Source organism: Neovison vison, chromosome 7, assembly GCF_020171115.1.
Source record: "Neovison vison isolate M4711 chromosome 7, ASM_NN_V1, whole genome shotgun sequence".
NCBI classification, from domain to species: domain Eukaryota; kingdom Metazoa; phylum Chordata; class Mammalia; order Carnivora; family Mustelidae; genus Neogale; species Neogale vison.
Window position 1 is genome coordinate 160,690,453 of NC_058097.1, and position 18,678 is coordinate 160,709,130.

Below are 18,678 nucleotides of genomic sequence, written 5' to 3' on the forward strand. Positions count from 1 at the left end.
GGGGGACATCAAGTCCTCAGGTCTCCTTGAAACACACGGTCATCTGTGTGTCTGTGTTTGAAGCTTGTGACTAGACATAGAGAGTGGAGATGGGCTTCTTCCTGGTGGGTCCTGATGATAGAGAGGATTCAAGTATCCCCACACACGTGACCTCTAAAGCTTTCCTTTTGCATTCATGTGCTTGAATGTCTCAATTTAAATTTTCTTAAAAAAAAATGGAGTCCTTTCTTAAAAATTACAGAAACAATAGAACATGAAAAAAAGGTATAAGACAAAAACCTGTAATGTCACCCTCCTAAGAGAATAACTTTTAAAAAAATTTTCAATTGCTTTATTTCTGTAGATATGGGCATAAAACTAAATGACAGATACACACTTACACAGTTTCATGTCTACGTAATACATATAAATATATTTTTAATAATATGTCTGAATACATCTATGCATACTGTTTCATATATACTTACATGTATACATACAAATGTATATTTTAAAATATATATAAATATGTAATTTTGTATTTTGCTTTTTAAAATCCGGATTCTTTGAGAAGCTTTCCCTAATGTTTCAGTCTGTTCTTTTTCTTTTTTTTTCTTATAAATGGAGACAGATTTCCTTTGCATTCACATACTGTGAATTTCTTATTCTGCTGTTCATGGTATTAGGGATGATTCTGGAGTGTATCTTTGTGATTCGAATGTTTTTCTTCGTGGAATTCTCTTAGTAGATTTCTAGGGTGAGGATTGCTAAGTCCGAGGATGTAAGCCTTTGAGGCTCTTGTTAAGTATAGCCATTTGGACCTTCACCCACAGCAGCGCTGGCGTATTCCTTGTGTCCTGTTCACTGCAGATGTGCCCACCGTCTGTACACGTTTGCTGATGAAGAGCCCTAAAGTCACGGATTCAGCTTGCTTGATTTTGTCCTTTCCCTCTTCTTGCCAAGGGGCAAAGTCCCGTACTTACTCTCCGGTGGGACTTGTTCATTCATCCCCTTTTCTGGTTTTGTTCTCATTACATTCTAACACAAATTTGAATTGTTTATTTGCTGTAAGTATCATCTTTGTGTTGGCGAAAAGCTGAGGTGCAGGGAGTTTATGAAGAGAAGGGCCAGAACCCTTTCCCCGCACTGCAGAAGGTAGGAGGTCTGCAGCCTCCCAGATGTGTTCTGGGAGGGAGAAGGATACGGGCTCGCCATGTGCCAGCTCTGCCGGGCTCCCTGGATGGGTGTCTGGACTCTCCCACGGCCTTGATTTTAAGTTGCCTTTGTTGTGAGAAAAATTGAGCCGCTCTAACAGTGTGCTAGCTTCATTCCTGGGGGTCTCCTACACCTCCTGTGTTCTAAGCACCCAGGACAGAGCCGGCATACAGCAGGAAGTCTGTTTTCATCTGTCATGCATCAGAGGTCAGATTGCATCTTCCCTGCCATCCTCTTCCCACTCCAGTTCCCGAGACCCTGTTACGAGATCTCTCAGCTGCTCCTTGCTTGCCTCCAACGAGGGGAGGTTCAGTGTGTCACAGAAACAGACTTTGGGCTCAAGGTGAGATGGGTCTGGGTTTGAATATCTCTGTTTGACAGGTGGATAAATGACTTAGTGTTTGTAAACTTCGTTTTCTTCATTATGTGAATAACAGGGATAGTGATATTATATCCCTACTTAGGATAGTTGTGATGAGGATGAGGAGAAATGGTAAAAGCAAAGTCTTGATCCTTGTACCTCACACACAGTAGTGTTAAGTAAATCTTAGCTGTGATTATTATCTTCAGTTACTACTACAAGGTATTTCCTTATACTTTTCCTGCTGTATTTGGTATTGGGAGTCAAAAATAGCTTCCACAGTGACCTGAAATTTGGCATATATTCTTCTGCAGTGGAGACCTGGATGGACATTGTCTTTGAGCTGATTCCACTGTGGGTCACCATCCCAGCGGCTTGGAGAAACACCCGAGCTGGGCTGGGCTGGGCGGGGCTGTAATGCATCCAGGTTAGCTCCTTTTTGGTTTTCAAAGTCTGATTTACAGGCTTCTGGTGTGGTGTTCTTCCCTTTCCTGGCCGGTGTTCTGCCCTGGCATCCGCAGAAGAAGAGAGACGAAAACGTTCAGAGGAAATGAAATTCTGTCCACTTGCTAGTTATCTGTTCCCTTACACAGAAAATAATTCAGCTTAGCAAAGAGAGATGAGGTAGAGATGGTGCTCCCAGCAGCATAGCAGTGCCCCCAGCTCCAGAAGGTCACGTTTACTGGTGTTCAAGGTAGTCCAGTGCCAGGGCAACGGGCGAACAGGTTAGACTGTACTTGACTCTTCTACTTTCTTCTTCATTTTAGCATTTTTATATTTTTGCTTTAGTGTCCTGCGAGTTATAGTTGATGATCTGAGAGTTCCTTAAAGTCTCATGTGATTTAAGCAGATAGCTTTCTTCCTTGGGGACCCAGTCTCATGGGTGTTAGCGCCCAGCATATGGATCTTATGCTTATAATGTCCATCTTTGTCTAACCCAACTCCCTGGGCCTGGGAGAGAATAACTTAGTGGGAACAGCTCCCTGCTAGGCATCTTGGTAAGTGCTTCTAATTAATTATCCATTTCAGTTTAAAATATTAGGGAACTTAATGAATTTAAGAAACAGTGCTGAAGTGGTGATGATTCAGTTTTTTAACCAGTAGTCTCTGAGGAGCTGGTTGGCAGAGAGGATGAACAAAGTTTTAAAAGCAAATCTTGAGTGAACAGGAGGGACATTTCAGACGTTTACTGAACCATACAGACATCAACCCAAGGGAAACTCATGGAGGCCCCTGGTGTGCCAGGCACTGACCTTTACTCTGATAGGGAGGAGGCTGGTGCTCCGGGAAGGGGGTGGGAGCCACGGGGACAGGGGCATCTAGTGGGCTTGTGAACGCATTTCAGTATGTTGCACCACCAGTGTGGCCGCACCAGCGGGGAGCTGTGGATGATGCCAGTAGCATCCGAATCGCCTTTGACCCATGTTCAGAGGTGTGAGATGCGTCCTTTGCTTGTGGCATTCTCTGCCCCACTGCCCAGGGGACTTCTGCTGCGCTGGCCTGATGATCGTCCCCCGGTACGTGCTTGGAAAGCGTCGCTTTAGAACTTAGGCTTGTCTGTTTGGAAAACGCCAAAACACCTTCATTTCTTTAGAAAACACTACAGTATGACAGGCAGTCCCTGTCTTTGAGGGTCCCCAGTCTGCACCAGTGGCTTCAGTTTCTTTCTGGCCCATGTGGACACCAGGAGTCTGTCCTTAGGAGATGATTACAAGGATGTTTGCTGTCACTGAACGGTTGGGCAGGATATACGTGTGCGCATGTGGAGAAATAGTAAAAATAGCAGATATCCATGACGTGAAATATGATACCTCTTAAAAACCACAAATGCAAAGACTATTTTGGGACTCTGGGTAATGCTGAATGTGAGATGTTAGAACAGAACCCCAAAACTATAGGGAGTAACAATAATAAATAATATCAGTAAGAATAATGGTATTAGTGCTAGAAAGTAATCAGAAAGCATGGTCCGCACTGCCTGTGGTTTGGTGGAGGACCGTGAGTACAGGGCCTGTCCTCCTGCGTATGTTTCTGTAGGTTCCACTCTGGTGGTCCTCGGTGGCTATGAGCTTCACATTTAGAAGTGTTCCGTGGGCATGGCATTCTTAAAATCCAGTTTAAAGGTTTTAAAAATGAACGTATAACCAGCGGCTGAGTTATGCTGAATTCAGACTTGGAGAAACACATGCAGAGCTTGTGTCGATCGCCTGCGAAGGAAGCTGCTGACTTGGTGGGTTAAAAATAAGACCCGAGGTCAGCCTCCTCAGGCCCAGGAGGCGTCCCTGGCTCCTCCAGGATTCTAGAGGGTGAGGGCTCGGAGGGGCCCGCATGGGCTCAGGGAAGAGCTCTCCTTGGCTTCTCATTAATGTCCCTCCCTGAGCCATGCGCTGCTCTGCTGGCTAACCTTGTCCGAAGGTTACCCATGGCTCGGCTAATTTTAAACCCTGTCGGCCAGCACGGTGGCGTGGCATCGCACTGCGGAGACACACAACAGCTCCCTGGGAGACACAGCTGGGGAAAGATGAGCCGCGCCTCCGGGGTTTTCTCCTTCTCCTGTAAGTGACCAGGCACACTGAACAGGCTGAGAGAGCTGGGCTAAGAAGGAGAGATTTTATGGTGTTTTTTTTTTTTTTTAAGAAAAAAAGTCAGGATTAAAGATCTTTTAGCAGTGGCAATGCCAATTGATAATTGCACGGTGTGATGTGTCCTGTATGAACTGTGTGAATTCTGACAGCCCAAGGAGGAGCATGCACATGGGATCCTCTCTTCCAGGAATTAGACCGTTTTTAAAGACAGGATGAAACTGCTGGTAATTTCACTGTTGATGTGTGTGCTTCTCCACTTGCAGAACTCAGAGTCTGCTGGTAGGTAATAGGTTCCTTCTCTGAAGTTTTTATTGATGGGATCAGGAGAGGATTATTTCTTAAAAGTTAAAAGAAATGAACGCAGAATCTGCCTGTCTGCATGTTTACCAGCTGGTCTGGTCGTCACTAAGATCATCATTTGAAAGTCCCCTGCTGCCTTCCCCTTTAAGAAACTGCAGTAGAGTCTTTTTTTTTTTTTTTTAAAGAAACTTAAAAGAAGATCGCAGAGAATCTGTTTTTTTTTTTTTTTCTCCCCCCATTTGGGATTTCTTTCTTTCTTTTTTTATTCTTCGTTCCTTCCTTTCCTTTCCTTCCTTCCTTCTTTCTCTCTTTCTTTTTTTCTTTTTCCTTCCTTTCCTTTCCTTCCTCCTTCTTTCTTTCTCTCTCTCTTTTTCTTCTTCCTTCCTTTTCCCTTACTTCCTTCCTCTCTTTCTTTCTTTCTTTCTCTCTCTCTCTCTCTCTCTCTTTCTTTCTTTCTTTCTTTCTTTTTCTGTCTCCCTTTCAACACCTCCAGGGAATCTAACCTGCCGCCTTATCAGTGGGAAACCGAATGGGAAACCGAATCCAGTCTTGGGGTTTACCTGCCCAGCCAGAGAAGGGCATTTCTTGGAGCTGGGTCTCTACCTACCCTCTTATTAAAACAGTTGCTAGGAGCCCATTAAAGAAGCCTGGTCTGCGGAGTACACCCAGATGAAAGAACAGTGGCTGGAGAATCAATAACCTGTTAACTGGCTGCAGTGATTGAAGTTAACTTTGTTTGAAGTCCGTGGGCTGGGTTAGCCCACATCAAGCCGCTGGGGTTTCTGCACGAGGGTAGCACAGGAGTGACCTTTGATTTCATTTTAGGAAAAAGAAAAAAAAGTGTGTGAGTGCTTTTTATTAGCCTTTTCTTCCTTGAAGGTCTGCCTCTCCTTCAGCCGAGCTAATGAGCTCTGTCATGTTTGGATTTAGTTTGGAGAAAATTAAAGCTGAGTAATATCAGGGACTTGTTGAATGGGAATACTTGTTAGAACCTTCATTGACCCAAATCTGACTTTTATAAAATAAGCAAACTAAATAAGCAAGCTACAAAAAAAGCCAAACCAAAACAAAACAAAAACCCCCCATCTTCCTCTCTGGCCTTAAAAATGATGTTTTTAAAAACACGTTCAAAGCAGTTAAGTATAATATAAATATAAGCCACTCCAGGGGGCGGGGCACTAAATGAATGAGTTATTGTAGAGGCTATAGTGGTGACGTTAAGAGCGTAGTTTTGAATTTAAAGTATATTTCTTAAACCCCAGTTCCTCTTAGACTCAGACTCGAATATCTAGTTTTTCCTCCTGGGCTTCTCTTTCCGCACTTGGCCGGTTCGCTGACTGTGCAGGCCCGCTGTGATTTTGTGGTAACCTGACACGTTGGCCAGCCTCCTGCTGCCCCCAGGCCCCAGGGGGAGGACTGGCTGTGAGCTGCGGAGGCTGGGGCCCATGTCTCCGGGTGGTGGTGGTGGTGGGGGGCTGTGGCTGGGGACCGGGGCGGGGATGCCACAGACCAGGGAATGTGTATGTCATCACTTAAGACCTCGGGTGGTGGCTCATTAGGTAACAGGCCGGACCTTGAAGAGGGGCCCACAGAGTTGATGTTGAGCCTAGAGGCCAGCTAGTTAAGGGTGTTTGGAGATTAGAGGAAGGTTTTCAAGCCAGTGACTCTTTAATTTTGTTCTGTGGGTTTGGTCTAGAGTGTGCCTGAGGCCTTCTTTGTGATTCCTTTGACAAGGATGAATATCTTAATATATTGTCATAAACTTGTATTAATATTTTATGTTAAACTAAATCAGACAATTATTTATGGAGCTGAGGTGGAGAAAAGGTACAGAAATAAATGGGCCAAAGCCCCTGCCTTCTGAAAACTTGCAATGTAGCAGGAAAGGCGGATACATAAGCAGTAATTAGTAATTATAGCTGTACACATTTGTTCAGCAATTATTTTGAGGGCCTATAATGTGTCAGGCACAGTTCTAAGATGTGTGTGCACTCACCCACTCATCTATAAGCGTACAGATAATGGTAAAAAATGCACGTAATTACTGCTAATAATTGAGACACCTATACTTGACACGGATCATCTCCTAGTCTTTTTATTTTTTTATTTTTAGTCTTTTAAAGTTTTTTTGTTTGTTTGTTTTTTTTTAAATTTATTTGACAGATCACAAGTAGGCAGAGAGGCAGGCAGAGAAAGAGGAGGAAGCAGGCTCCCCACTGAGCAGAGAGCCGGATGCGGAGCTCCATCCTAGGACCCTGGGATCATGAGCAGAGCTGAAAGCAGAGGCTTAACACACTGAGCCACCCAGGTGCCCCATCTCATAGTCTTTATAACAAGTAGCTAATTATTAATTCTCATTTGCACCAAGGTGGGAGGGTTACACTGAGACATAGCTAATAAGTGGGGAACTAAAAATTCAAACTCTTTGGTATTCCAGAACCCTAGATATCGCGCGCGCGTGCACACACACACACACACACACACACACACACACATTTCATGGCTTTGCCATATAGGCTCTGCAGATTTAGGGCATAGTCCCTGAAGCTGTAGGGATACCCGCGAAGGAGAACAGGTAGCAAACATTTTTTGAAGTTCCAGCAACTTGTCTGGTGTTGAGGGATGTTCTAGGTCTGCTAGGGAACTTACTGACAAGCTGGGAGACTGTTTCTTATGAGGACTCAGTGGTGAGGCGTGCACGTGTGGTGTTGGAAGTTTGTTTGAGGTGCTGCGGGCACACGGAAGTGACATCTCTGGGTGGAGGAAGCTGCTCAGGCTTCCCAGAGGGAGGTTGGTGGTGTTGGTCTTGAAAGGACAGATAGGTATTTGTTGGGCAGAGCGGCTGACGAGGGGAGCATCTGAGCAGAGGGACCCAGGCGGCTGAAGGGTGAAGCAGGCAGCCTGCTGTGTCTGGGTGCCGTGGAGTGGTCACGTGGTTGGAATGCAGGGGACTGGACAGGCGTCTGAGAACAGGCTGCAGTTAGGTGGTCAAGGCCATGGGTGCCCCTGGCAGGCAGTTGGGTCCTGTAGTGGGTGGGAATCTGCTGGAAGATTTTAAGGAGCAGATGATAAAAGTCATAATTGCATTTTAGGAAAACTCTTCTGGCCAAAGAAGAGCACTAGGGAGACTTGCCAAAAATATCTCTCCTGGGGACTCTGATTCACACTTTTAGCATCAGAGCTGGGATACTTTCAAGAGGCCACCCATGTCACCCAGCCTCCATCCAGAGCTGGGAACTGGGCAGGACTTGGTTGTGGGGTGTGGTGGTGGTGTGGGGACATTGGCAACTGCCCAGCTCTGAGAAGGGTGGAAGGTCCTGCCTGGGAGCCAGGAGTAGAGTCCTTAGGGGTGGAGGGGCATGGAGAGGCATGGGAGGGCATGCGGTGAGGGATGGGGGGGTCAAGTGGACATTCTCGGGATTGAGTTGCATCGGAAGGGCTGGGTGGAGCCTGGGTGCTGCTCCAGCCGGGTTCCCTGAGTAGCAGAATCTCTCCAAGGGCACTATATGAGTTGGATCTCCACACCCATGACCTCGGAAATCCTTTTTGGTTTTCCATGAATGCTTTCAGGGAAGGATCCTCAGGGCAGAGAAGCGGCTTTGAAGGTGTCACTGCCAAGTGTGTCTAGTGTGTGGGCTTGGGGTTGTTTGGTGTCCTTTTGGGCCTGTTTGGCCTTCAAGTTGAATCCTACACGTAGAGTCAAGTCAGTAGAACTAATGGGGAATCAACACCAGGAAAATCCACAAAGGGAGAGCCCTGGCAAGAGCACGCGCATTGTGGGATTCCACAGGGGGAATCGGCATGGATTCCAGTTGGATGAGTGAGAGATGGATTGAAGGTTTGGTCTTCCTTGTTCTTCTCCTGGGGTTAGCAGATGTGTTGGAGACCCCTCTGAAGAGGCTCCCCGTGTTGTGTGTGTGTGTGTGTGTGTGTGTGTGTGTGTGTTGGAGAGCTGCGGAAATGTCAATGGAATCAAGTTGTGGCCTTTTGCCTTTCTTTCTTGATACTGGGACTCTTTGCTGGTGCAGTGGGAGGGCGAGAGAGGAGTCTGGTGGTCTGCCCTCCTCCAGAGCACTCTAGGCCCTGCGGAAGTGAAGGCACAGGGAGGCCTGATTCCCGAAGTGGGTGCCTCAGCCTTCCCGAAGGTTCTTCTCTTTGCCTAGGGGTCTTGCCCCACTGTGTGCCTCCCAAGTGTTTGTGGCCTGCTTAGAGCTGATGCTGTGCACATAGTAGGTGCTCATATGTTTGTTTATGTATTTATTTGGGCAGGAATGGCTTATTGTCTGAAGGGGGAAACAATACTCTTACCCTGGCCAGTTCCTAGCCAAAGTGCTGAGATGCATGCTCTCCCTGAAGTTGAACTGGGTATAAATTCGGAGGAGTGGGCTGGGGGCTAGGGTGAGAGGCTCTTATTGGTCTCTGAATTTGAATCCCTCCCAATGGAAGACCTGTTTTGCAACTGCTCTGTCGCTGTGTCTTCATTAAATGGCATGTTGCATTTCTGAAGAGTCAGGACTCCATGACAGCCATAACACTGGAAACAAGTGGATATTCGGGAACAAGCAGGGTCTGTTCTGGGTCAGCTTACACGCTTGCACGTGTCGCTGTTGGCCCGGGTTAACTTGTGGGCAGTTCTTAGCCTTCTGTGTCTCCATGAGAGCACAGGGGTCCAGTTTCCGTGCCAGGTTGGGGCTGACTGTGCCATCAGCATGCAGCCATCTTTGGGGACCAGGGGAATAAGGGTGGGTGCTTGAGGTCAAAGGTCAATGAACAGTAATTGAGGAGCTGGGCGACAGGGTGCAGAGTGGAGTTCGTCCGGTGGCTCTGGCCTGTGTAAGAAAGCAGCCCGTCTACACCGTCTCTAAAACCTGTCTCTGAAGTTGGAATGCTTAGGGTCCTGTCCTGTCATCATGCATGACTTTATCTAGAGGACTGCTCTGGCCTTGGACCATGCTGAAAGTGCTTTTGATGAAAATATTCTGGTTTCAGATTTATAAAATTATCTGTCCTTCGTCCTTCCTGCCCCCAGATAGTTGCACACACACCTTCAGGAGCTGCGGGCACGCTCCGTGTGTTGCTGGTGTGTGCGTGTCGGCCACGGTGTGAAACAGCCCTGGGCTATTTTTGTGGTGTGGGGTGGCATGGCCCGTGTGATCTGTCTCCCCACCTGAAGGCTGCTCCTTAAGGGCAGGTAGGACGACATACTTATTTCTCTCCATTTCTCTAGTGCCTAGCACATGATGGCGGATGGGAGTGGATGATTAGAAAACAGAAATGGTTTCCCTCTTTTTTTTTTTTTTTTTTTAGATTTTATTTATTTGACAGAGAGAGAGAGATCACAAGTAGGCAGGGGGACAGGCAGAGAGAGCGGAGAAAGCAGGCTCCCTGCTGAGCAGAGAGCCTGATGGGGGGCTCGATCCCAGGACCCTGAGATCATGACCTGAGCAGCCAAAGACAGAGGTTTAACCCACTGAGCCATCCAGGTGCCCCAGTTTCCCTCTTTTGTTTCAGAATAAATTTAAGGCAGCTTGCAAGGCTGTAAAATAGCATAAATTAAAAGTAGGAAACCTCAGGAGAGAAGAAGGGGATGGAGGTGGAGGTAGGGATCTAACGTGGATTTGGGAATAAAGCCAAACTTGTTGAAAATAACCTCCTTGCTTTCTCCGCGGGGCCTGACAGTGTGGCTTAGAGCACTTGGTGGCCAGTCAGTAAAGCCAGGGCCTGGTCAGTTGACCACAGGTTAAAAAAAACAAAAAACAAAAAACAAAAACACATAATGTTGTCTTGTTATCAAACTTTCTTTGGGATCTTTGTAAAGAGCACTCTGAAATATGACGAAGGCCATTTTCAATGTCCTGGAGTAAATCCAGTGACTAATTCAATGGGATGTTTCCTTGTATGCCGATGGCATCGCATAAAAGCATAATTCAGAAAAAGTGAATTATTGAGGGCTCTGGAATAAACTTTTCATCTAAGGTTACTGTGGAATCAGAAGGGTTAGTTGTGGCCGCTGTTCTGTGATGCTCGCTTTCATCCAGTCTCCTGATACCACCTGCCACTGTCCGAGGTCCTAGAGGGCTCAGGGGCTCCGTTTCTGCTTGCAGGGAGGTTTAAGATCATGTTTTGGGGGTGGAGATACTCATGTGTGATTTGCGATGAGGATCTGTATGCTTGGATACCTTAAAAATGGCCAGACCCAAAAAAGCACTATCCTGATGTTTGGTGGTTGGGAGGCTGAAAAGGAACAAAATGCACTGTGATAAATTATGTCCTTGGTTACCCCAAGGTGACAGGAAAGAGTAGTTTTTTTTCCCTCCTGGACACATCGGAGCCTAGATTTTGGTGGTGGTTCTTATTTTCCTCCACTTTTTTTTTTTTTTTTAAAGATTATATTTATTTACTTTACTTTTCCTCCGCTTTTTTTTTTTTTTTTAAAGATTTTATTTATTTACTTCTGAGGAGAGAGAGGGAGTGCTAGAGGGGTGGGGGGGAGGCAGAGGAAGATGGAGAGGGAATCTCAGGCAGGCTCCCTGCTGAGACTTGATCTCATGACCTGGGGCTCATGATCTGAGCTGAAATCAGGAGTCAGGTGTCCAATCATCAGAGCCACCCGGGCCCCTGATTGTGGATCTTCTAATGCCAGTGCCCATGAGATTCATGTGGGTCTGTTGGGTCTAAAGACAGCATTTAAATGCCAGTGTTCCCAGTCAGAGAACTGGAGCAGAGCTTGGACTTCCCAGTTCAGCACTTTGAAATGCCAGCTTGCTTCGGTTGCCCTTGTTGATTGACTGATGACCCAGTCTGAAGTGAGCTATAGATTTACCTAGTGCCTCTGTCCCCTGCATGCTATGTCAATAGTCCAGGGTAGACGCAAGCATGGCCAGGGTGAGGGAAGCACCCCAAGTCACAGGAGCTAGAGAAAGTGGCTTGGGACCATTTCTGGGTGTGGACTAGGGAGGGCTATTCCTGATGTTATAGAATCCGACCTCCAGATCAGCCAAAGGAATTGCATCTGGGCAGGTCAGCTGTTGGGACTTGGTGTCAGCCCTGAACTAACATATCATTAAGTTGGCTGGTAACAAGCTTTATAACAGAGTGAGTCCCCATGGCTTTTTGTACGAAGGATGACACCCCAGTCGTGACCTACAGACTTGCCACCCATACAGCACTCTGACTGTATGAGGCTCCTTTGTAGGCACTCTTCCTCAGCAGGGGGTTGAGACGGACCCTTTTGAAATGTTTGTTGTACGGTTTGGCCAAGTGTAATGTTTGTATTTATCTGTTGTGTTGGTATCTTTGCAAATATAAACTCTCTACTCTTGGCTTTTAAATTTGTACGCATTGTCAGTGAAAATGAGAAGGCATCACAATAATCTGATGGTGAACCTCACTGACTAAGAAAGTAACATTATCCATGACTTAGTGATTAAGGAGTATTCTTTTCATGGTGTTTGTTTTCTTTGTTTTGAATAAGCATTATGATTGGGGAATCTACCTTAAATATAGGTTCACTCTGCAGACCTGCTAGAATTGAGGGGGGTTAGTTTTGGGCTTTTCTTTGACTATTATCCTAGGAAAGATCCTGCAGGTTTTCCATTTGAGCCGCCTGAGAGCTACTTACGCCAACTCTTGTGGCATTTCTTTTTCTCTTAGAGCTGGAAAGAAACTTCTCTTTCTGGCTTTGAAATGTGTTCAGTGGTCTGCCTCCCAGGGGTCTGTGACCCAGGCTGCAGGTCATGCCTTCCAGCTCAAGCTGCTTGGATGAGTGGACTGTCTGGGTATCAGTCTTCACTTGGGAAGGGTCAGATTGGATAGCCTGCCTGGACCTGAGTCTGTGGCCTAGTTCTTTGGCAGGTGTCTTCCAATGAAAGAGAGCAGTGATTATTACCTTGACTTGTGGTGATGGTGGCAGAAAGAAGAGGCAGAGATTTCTGTTCTGAGTGGCTAACAGATTCCTTAAGGGGGTGGGGAAGGTGATTCCCCTAAAGGCTGGTAATACAGAGCTGTGTAGCATGAAATCAGTCAGAGCCTTTCTTTTCTTTTCTTAAGGATTTTTATTTATTTATTTGACAGACAGAGATCACAAGTAGGCAGAGAGGCAGACAGAGAGAGAGGAGGAAGCAGGCTCGCCGCTGAGCAGAGAGCCCGATGCAGGGCTCGATCCCAGGACCCTGGGATCGTGACTTGAGCCGAAGGCAGAGGCCTTAACCCACTGAGCCACCCAGGCGCCCCAAGTCAGAGCCTTTCTTGAACTGTCACCTGGGCAAGTTCTTAGCACTGATGGAGCAGGAGTATTCATCAGGGAATCTCAGAAGGGTAATGCCAAAGTCCTCTCACGGGGTGCTCAGCACCTGGGTCTTGGTGACAAGGTGTTGGCTTGTGGTTGGATCCTGTTGATATGGAAGTGATTTTGGAAAATGAGAAGGAGTAATTATCCACTCCTTCCTGCTGAAATTAGAACCTGTTGGCAGTTGGAATTTATGACACCAAGGCTCACTGACTGCTACCAGCTTGATGGCAGACGTGGCCTCAGTTCTCGGTGTTGGCGTTCCCTGAACATTCTGCACTGACGGTGCCTTACATTCTGCAGTCCCATTTCTCTGGAGGCTGCCTCCCAAATCCAGGCGGTTGGTCCTGTATTTCTCAGGCCGGTCGTAGGCAGGTTTGGCTCGTGTCTGAAATGATAGGGAACTAGTAACTTGTCCCACTTTACATATGCAAAAGCAATGAACCATCATTAGTGCCTGACATTCCTCCCAACTACCCGGGGAGGTGAGTCAATATCATCACTATTCATTAGGAATTAATTAGACTGTGCTTGAGGGTGTCAGTTGTAGACTGAGCTGAACGTTCAATGCTGCCTACATTCTCTCCCTTTGAAATCCAGCCTCCAGCTCACTGTCTAGTGAGAGTGTATTTGAGTCTGCTGATCCCATGGATGCTGCATTCTAGCTGACAAAAAATGACTCCTGGATTCAAATTTTGGTTAGTATATGACTTTGGCAACTTATTTAGGTGTTTACCTCATAAGGTAGAAAAAATACCCAGTGGGAGTTGTGCAGTGATTAAAAATGCTTTCTGTGAGAGCTTCCGGCTTTATGCTGGAAACATGGTTTATTTGGAGAAGGTTGAATCTGGATTTGAGGTACTAGTTCACTTTGGAAGTAAAGCATCGTTTCCCTAGTCTTTTTATTGGAGGGCAGCTTTTTTCTTACGAGAAAAGTTTGGCTTTCACTAAGATCAGAGTGACCTTAGAGCCATCAAATGTGTGGTTGAGTTGTCTACTACAAATAAATACTGTTTCAACCATGTGATTGTTTCTTTAAATGGCTCGTACTGTTGCTATGTCCACATTCTTCTGAGCTTGCAGAAACCTTTCTTAGCTTTCCGTTTAGTGTCATGACCTATGTTGCCTTATTCATTCACCTGCTCCCTCAGATTTGCTTTGTTACCATTTTTCGCCTCTTCACATTTCTTCCTTGGCCACCACTTTGGCTTCTGGCCTTCATACCCTGACCACTTTGCTTCCCTTATAGCCTGCGTACAGCTTTTCTTATAGCTGTCATCTTCTGATTCTGTTTTCTCTAGGGGCCACAAGAAAAAAAGAGAGAAGGCAAAATATTGTATCTCAAAAATTGCCATTCCACTCAAAATAATGTATGTTTGTTGAAGTAGAAACTTAGCTCCTAGAGTGCCCAAACCATGTTTATGTTTTTTCTTTAAAAGATTTATTTGAGAGCGAGAGAGCGTGTGAGCATGTATGTGTGGTGCATGGGATGGGGAAGGCAGAGGGGGGGAGAGAGAGAGAGAGAGAGAGGGAATCTCCAGCAGACTCCTGGCCGAGTGAGGAGCCTGACACAGGGCTCAATACCGTGACCCCTAGATCATGACCCGAACTGAAAGCAAGAGTCGACTTGATTAGCCGATTGAGCCACCCAGGTGCCCCCATAATTGTGTCTTTAACATAGAAAGACTATTGGTTGTAATTGTGATTACTAAATTAAAAAATTGGATTAGATAGCCAGCTCTAGGTTATCCAAACTCTGCCAGGCTACGTCTGTCCGCTTACGTCTTTCTAATTTGGTAATCTTCTTTGGGGATCTTCTCATTAGAACCTTGACCAGAGTCAGAGCGAGGGATGGGAAAGGGCTGAAACTCTTGCCCTTCTCATGGGAAGCTTGGGTGGTTAAGTTCACATGCATCGATGTCAGAGAACGTTCCTGTCATCTGGTTGTTGGTTTGTTCTTTCTTTCACTGAATATGGTTCCAGGGACTCTGCCAGCACTGGGGATGCTGTGGTCTTTGCCCTCAATGAGCTTGGGGTACAGATGGGGTGCAGTAACAAATCACCTTACTAAGCTTTATTGTAGGTAGAGTGTATGGGAAGGCAAGGTGACGATGAATGACTTAGTTGGCCTCCTTCAGTGTTAATGATGGAAACTGAGGCACGTAGGAGTCTATAAGTGCCGTGTGGTCCTCAGGTAGAGACAGAGTCCTAATGCCTAGTCCAGCCCTTTTCTGAATGTCTCATAGACTAAAAGAATCTGTATGGATTTTTTGTGACCCTCATGTTCAGTGGCGTTTCATTAATCATGAGGTTAGTTAAAGCTCACCCTTTTATTTAAGAGCTCTTATATCACCTATAAGTGGGTGAGATGCTTACATTATGAGAAACCCACAGGAATTAAGTTGAAGGGAGCAGCAGATTCCTGTGCCCTGTGTCACACCCCTTGTGAGTACGTCCCTTGCATGGAGTTGGTGTCAGAAGTACCTACGTTGGACTGTCTCGGCCCCTTCTTCCCCCAGACTTTTATATCCGAGTGCGTATTGGACAAATATACATATGTCATTTCACTGTAATCACGTCACCTCTCTTCAGGTATCAGTGGGTAATTGTGAAAGAGTGATCCATTTAGGGAGTCTAGCTGTTAGGGCAGTTAGGAATGTTTGGGTCACTGGTAACATTTCTTTCTGGAATTTATTATAGTGTAGCGAAGGAGGATTTTAGGGAAAAAATGAGCCTTTGGAAAAGCATTAATGATGGAAATGGAAGCACCCAGGGACTAATGGTACACAGTATATCTTGCTGGACTCTGCGGCAGTCCTGTGAGGGGAGAGTCCCTCTATCCCTTAGTGACTTTCCTGTGTTGGAATCGAATTGAGTTTATCTCCCTCTATAAGTTAAAACCTGAGCTTCTGCGAGATTCCCTAATTTAGCCTGGGTGTCAAGGCTGGTGAGTGAGCCGGGTTTGGAAGCCAAGTCAAGTTGAGTCTTGACACCACATGCTATGTTCACTGCCCCCAGTACTCTGTTTCTTCTTCATGCACTGCATCAAGTGTAAGTTGACTCCCTTGCTCATAGGATGTATGAGGAGGTATGGACCTTAGCTCTGCAGGCACAGATGTTCTGTGCCCGCCTCGTTCAGTTAGCCCTTATTATTGGTAACAAGCAGGTGCTTGTTGCTCTCTACGTTCTGAAGCCTGATAGATTGGGTGGTAATTTACCCATTACACATGTGTTTAGGATATTCCTAATGTGTGGCCTTTACTCTGAGAGTCACTGGGTACATGTTTCCAGGATGAGGTGGATTTTGAACTGGGCTGAAAGGGACCTGAGGCATAGAATGAGTGCCAGAACGGTTATTTTGGTATCTAGTATGGGGAGCATTTCTCAGCCAGCCCCAGTCTTGTGATCGGAAACTCTCTGCCCATACAGGACCTCATCTTACAATTGGGTTGTAAAACCGAGGGCATGTGTGACTCTGAGGATTATGTGTGTGGCAGCGTCTGGGGCTCTGTGCTGGCCCTTGTCCACAGTTGGTAATTCCATCCTGCTGGGCTCCAGCTGACCAGCTCGCAAGAGCCTGGATGCAGAGTTCTCCCCTTTGCAGGAAATGAATAAAAACATGAGCGTGTTTAGAACAGTGCCTATACTTACTGAGATGGATGGATCCAGCGGCACCCGGGTGGCTCAGTCAGTTGGGCATCTGCCTTCAGATCAGGTCATGATTTCAAGAGTCTCAGGATCAAGCCCTGCATCGGCCTCCCAGCTTAGCAGAGATCCTGCTTCTCCCTCTGCCCCTCACCTTGCTTGTGCGCTCTCTCTCTCTCTCTCTCACACACACACACACACACACACACACACACACACACTCACCCTCTCTCAAATAAATAAAATCTTTAAAAAAATAAGAAGGATGAATCATTTAATGCTCACTAATACTGCATTCCCTAACCAAGGACTAGTGATTTTTAGCGGTAGAGTAACTTGAAAGGGTTGTTTGCAGGACTCTGTCATGAAGGCGCTGCACCCCTTGTGGAAGTTCAGCTAGTTGGACATTTTTCCATATGTTGAGTCAGAATCTTTTCTGGAACTTCTCTAGAAGGGGTTTACACCCTCCTCTGTGGCAACTCTCAGTGGTTGTTCAATGTCTGGGGACACTAAGCTTGGCAGTTAATGATTCAGAAAGATCTTACTAGCTTGGAGTCAAGGCCTAAGGGTAAAAGTAATGGAATTTAATGGGAATAAATATAAACTCGGGTTTTTAGCTCCTAAGACAGTTGCACAAGAGAGGAATTTCAGGAACAACACTGAGGAGCTAGGAGGTTTTATGGATCCTAGGTCCCTCTCTGAGTGTCCTTTATGGAGGGTTGTGGACCAACTGGGATGCATTTATGAGCGCTGGGCAGAGAAATGATGTGACTTCTGTCTAGTCTGGATCACAATCCGGGGCTGTTCCTGTCATACCTGAATGGGTGTGTGGGGGTTGGATTTGCTCCCACAAGGGATGGATAGACTTTCAAGGGATGGATAGTTGGAAGTTAACCGGGACGTGGGTGTTAGCCTCCTAGACAGAAGGATTAAAGCATGCCGGTACGAGGGAAATGGTGCTGGGGAGGTAGCGGGTTCTTTGCCACTGGTCATGTTCCAGCGTAGACCGTATGACCAACTGATGGGAGAGGAAGAAGGCATGTCAAGCATAGGGTCAGGGGTTGCTGGTGTGTTCTGGCCTGGGGACCGAGGATCTTCCTTCCATGGGAGTGTTCTTCCGCAAATAGAGATCCCATCATTCTTCAGCTGGCCTTCATTGCCCAGGACTGTGTTTCTCTGCTGTCATGGTTGCACGCTGGGCACATCACTGTTCGTCCTACAGTGTGGCTCCCTGCAGTGAGTTCATACTGCTGAGAGCCTCCCAGAGCTCAGGGACAGGCCTGGGCTTCCATGGGGGCCATTTGTTTTGTTTTGTTCTGTATTTGGGTCAGGTAGGGAGGCAGAAGATGGATTACCCACTGCCTCAAAGCATTTGCTCATCCTCTCATATTTTCTCCAAGAAACTGCTTTGGAGGCAGAACAGACTGTAGGGTAGAATAGTACAGTTCAGCTTGAATTTTTAGGAGGCTCCTAAATCCGTCCCCCCTGCCCCACCCCAGTAATAATTTGAGAACTGAAAAGACCCACACTGGAGGCTTGGTGGAGTTCATAGGCAGGTCAATCACAAAACCCTTTCTTGTGGCATAATTGATACCTCTCAATGTTTGGCAGTTTGTAGAGTCCTGTGTTAATGTACATGTGTTGGTAAGGAGTAGTAAATATTTTGCTGACAAGTTCTTTGAATGATGGATCCGTGGCAGCATTTAAAAGGCAGACAACCCGAAGGTTCCTTTTATCCAGGTGCTGCTAGATCCAAAAAACTGTCAGGGTACGGAGCCAAAAGCACCCACTAGTTACACCATTAATTGTGTAATATTCTCGGGCCCCCGAGTTTCCGCAGCTGGGATCTGTTGATACAGCAGCTGGGGGAGTGCAGGTGGGAGGGAGGCAGTTTGGAAGAGAGAAGGAGAGAAGACGGGTTGCTTGCTCTCCGCTGACTGTTCTGGAGCCGAGAGAAGTCCCTGGTGCCCGGCAGGGCCTCCGGCGTCTGCTTCTCTCCCTCCTACCCACCTCTGTTGTAATGTTGTGTGGACTTGAGAGGCGGGGAAGCAGGCTAGGATGATGGTTACACTACACTCTCTCACTCAAGCCCGGAGCCTCCCCGTCTTCGATCCATCCCCAGGAGCATTTCTTCTTCCTTTTTGGGGAAGCCTTTGAATTAGTGACCTGATGCTTTTCAACAAAGGAATATTGATATGTTAGTGTGCAGACTGCAGGGGGTACTGGATTAGATCAGTTTCACGTTGGTGTTTGTGCTGGTGTTTGTGCCGGTTTGACATTTGTTGGGAAAGCTTATCCCATTATGG

The 18,678-nt window shown here is 46.6% G+C and overlaps 1 protein-coding gene across 6 annotated transcripts in view; it reads left to right on the forward strand.

The window, feature by feature from the left end:
* The window catches only part of TEAD1 (TEA domain transcription factor 1), a 260,592-nt gene that overhangs the window by 65,285 nt on the left and 176,629 nt on the right, over nucleotides 1-18,678 (forward strand). Inside the window, exon 1 of one of the 6 annotated variants that reach the window (XM_044258863.1) lies at nucleotides 3,054-3,072. The exons of 4 other annotated variants lie outside the window; for them this stretch is intronic. The gene's annotated coding sequence lies outside the window, so the exon portion shown is untranslated. Of the gene's footprint in view, nucleotides 1-3,053; nucleotides 3,073-4,039; nucleotides 4,111-18,678 lie in introns of those variants that run through there. One more of the 6 variants, XM_044258855.1, reaches the window with a different exon arrangement.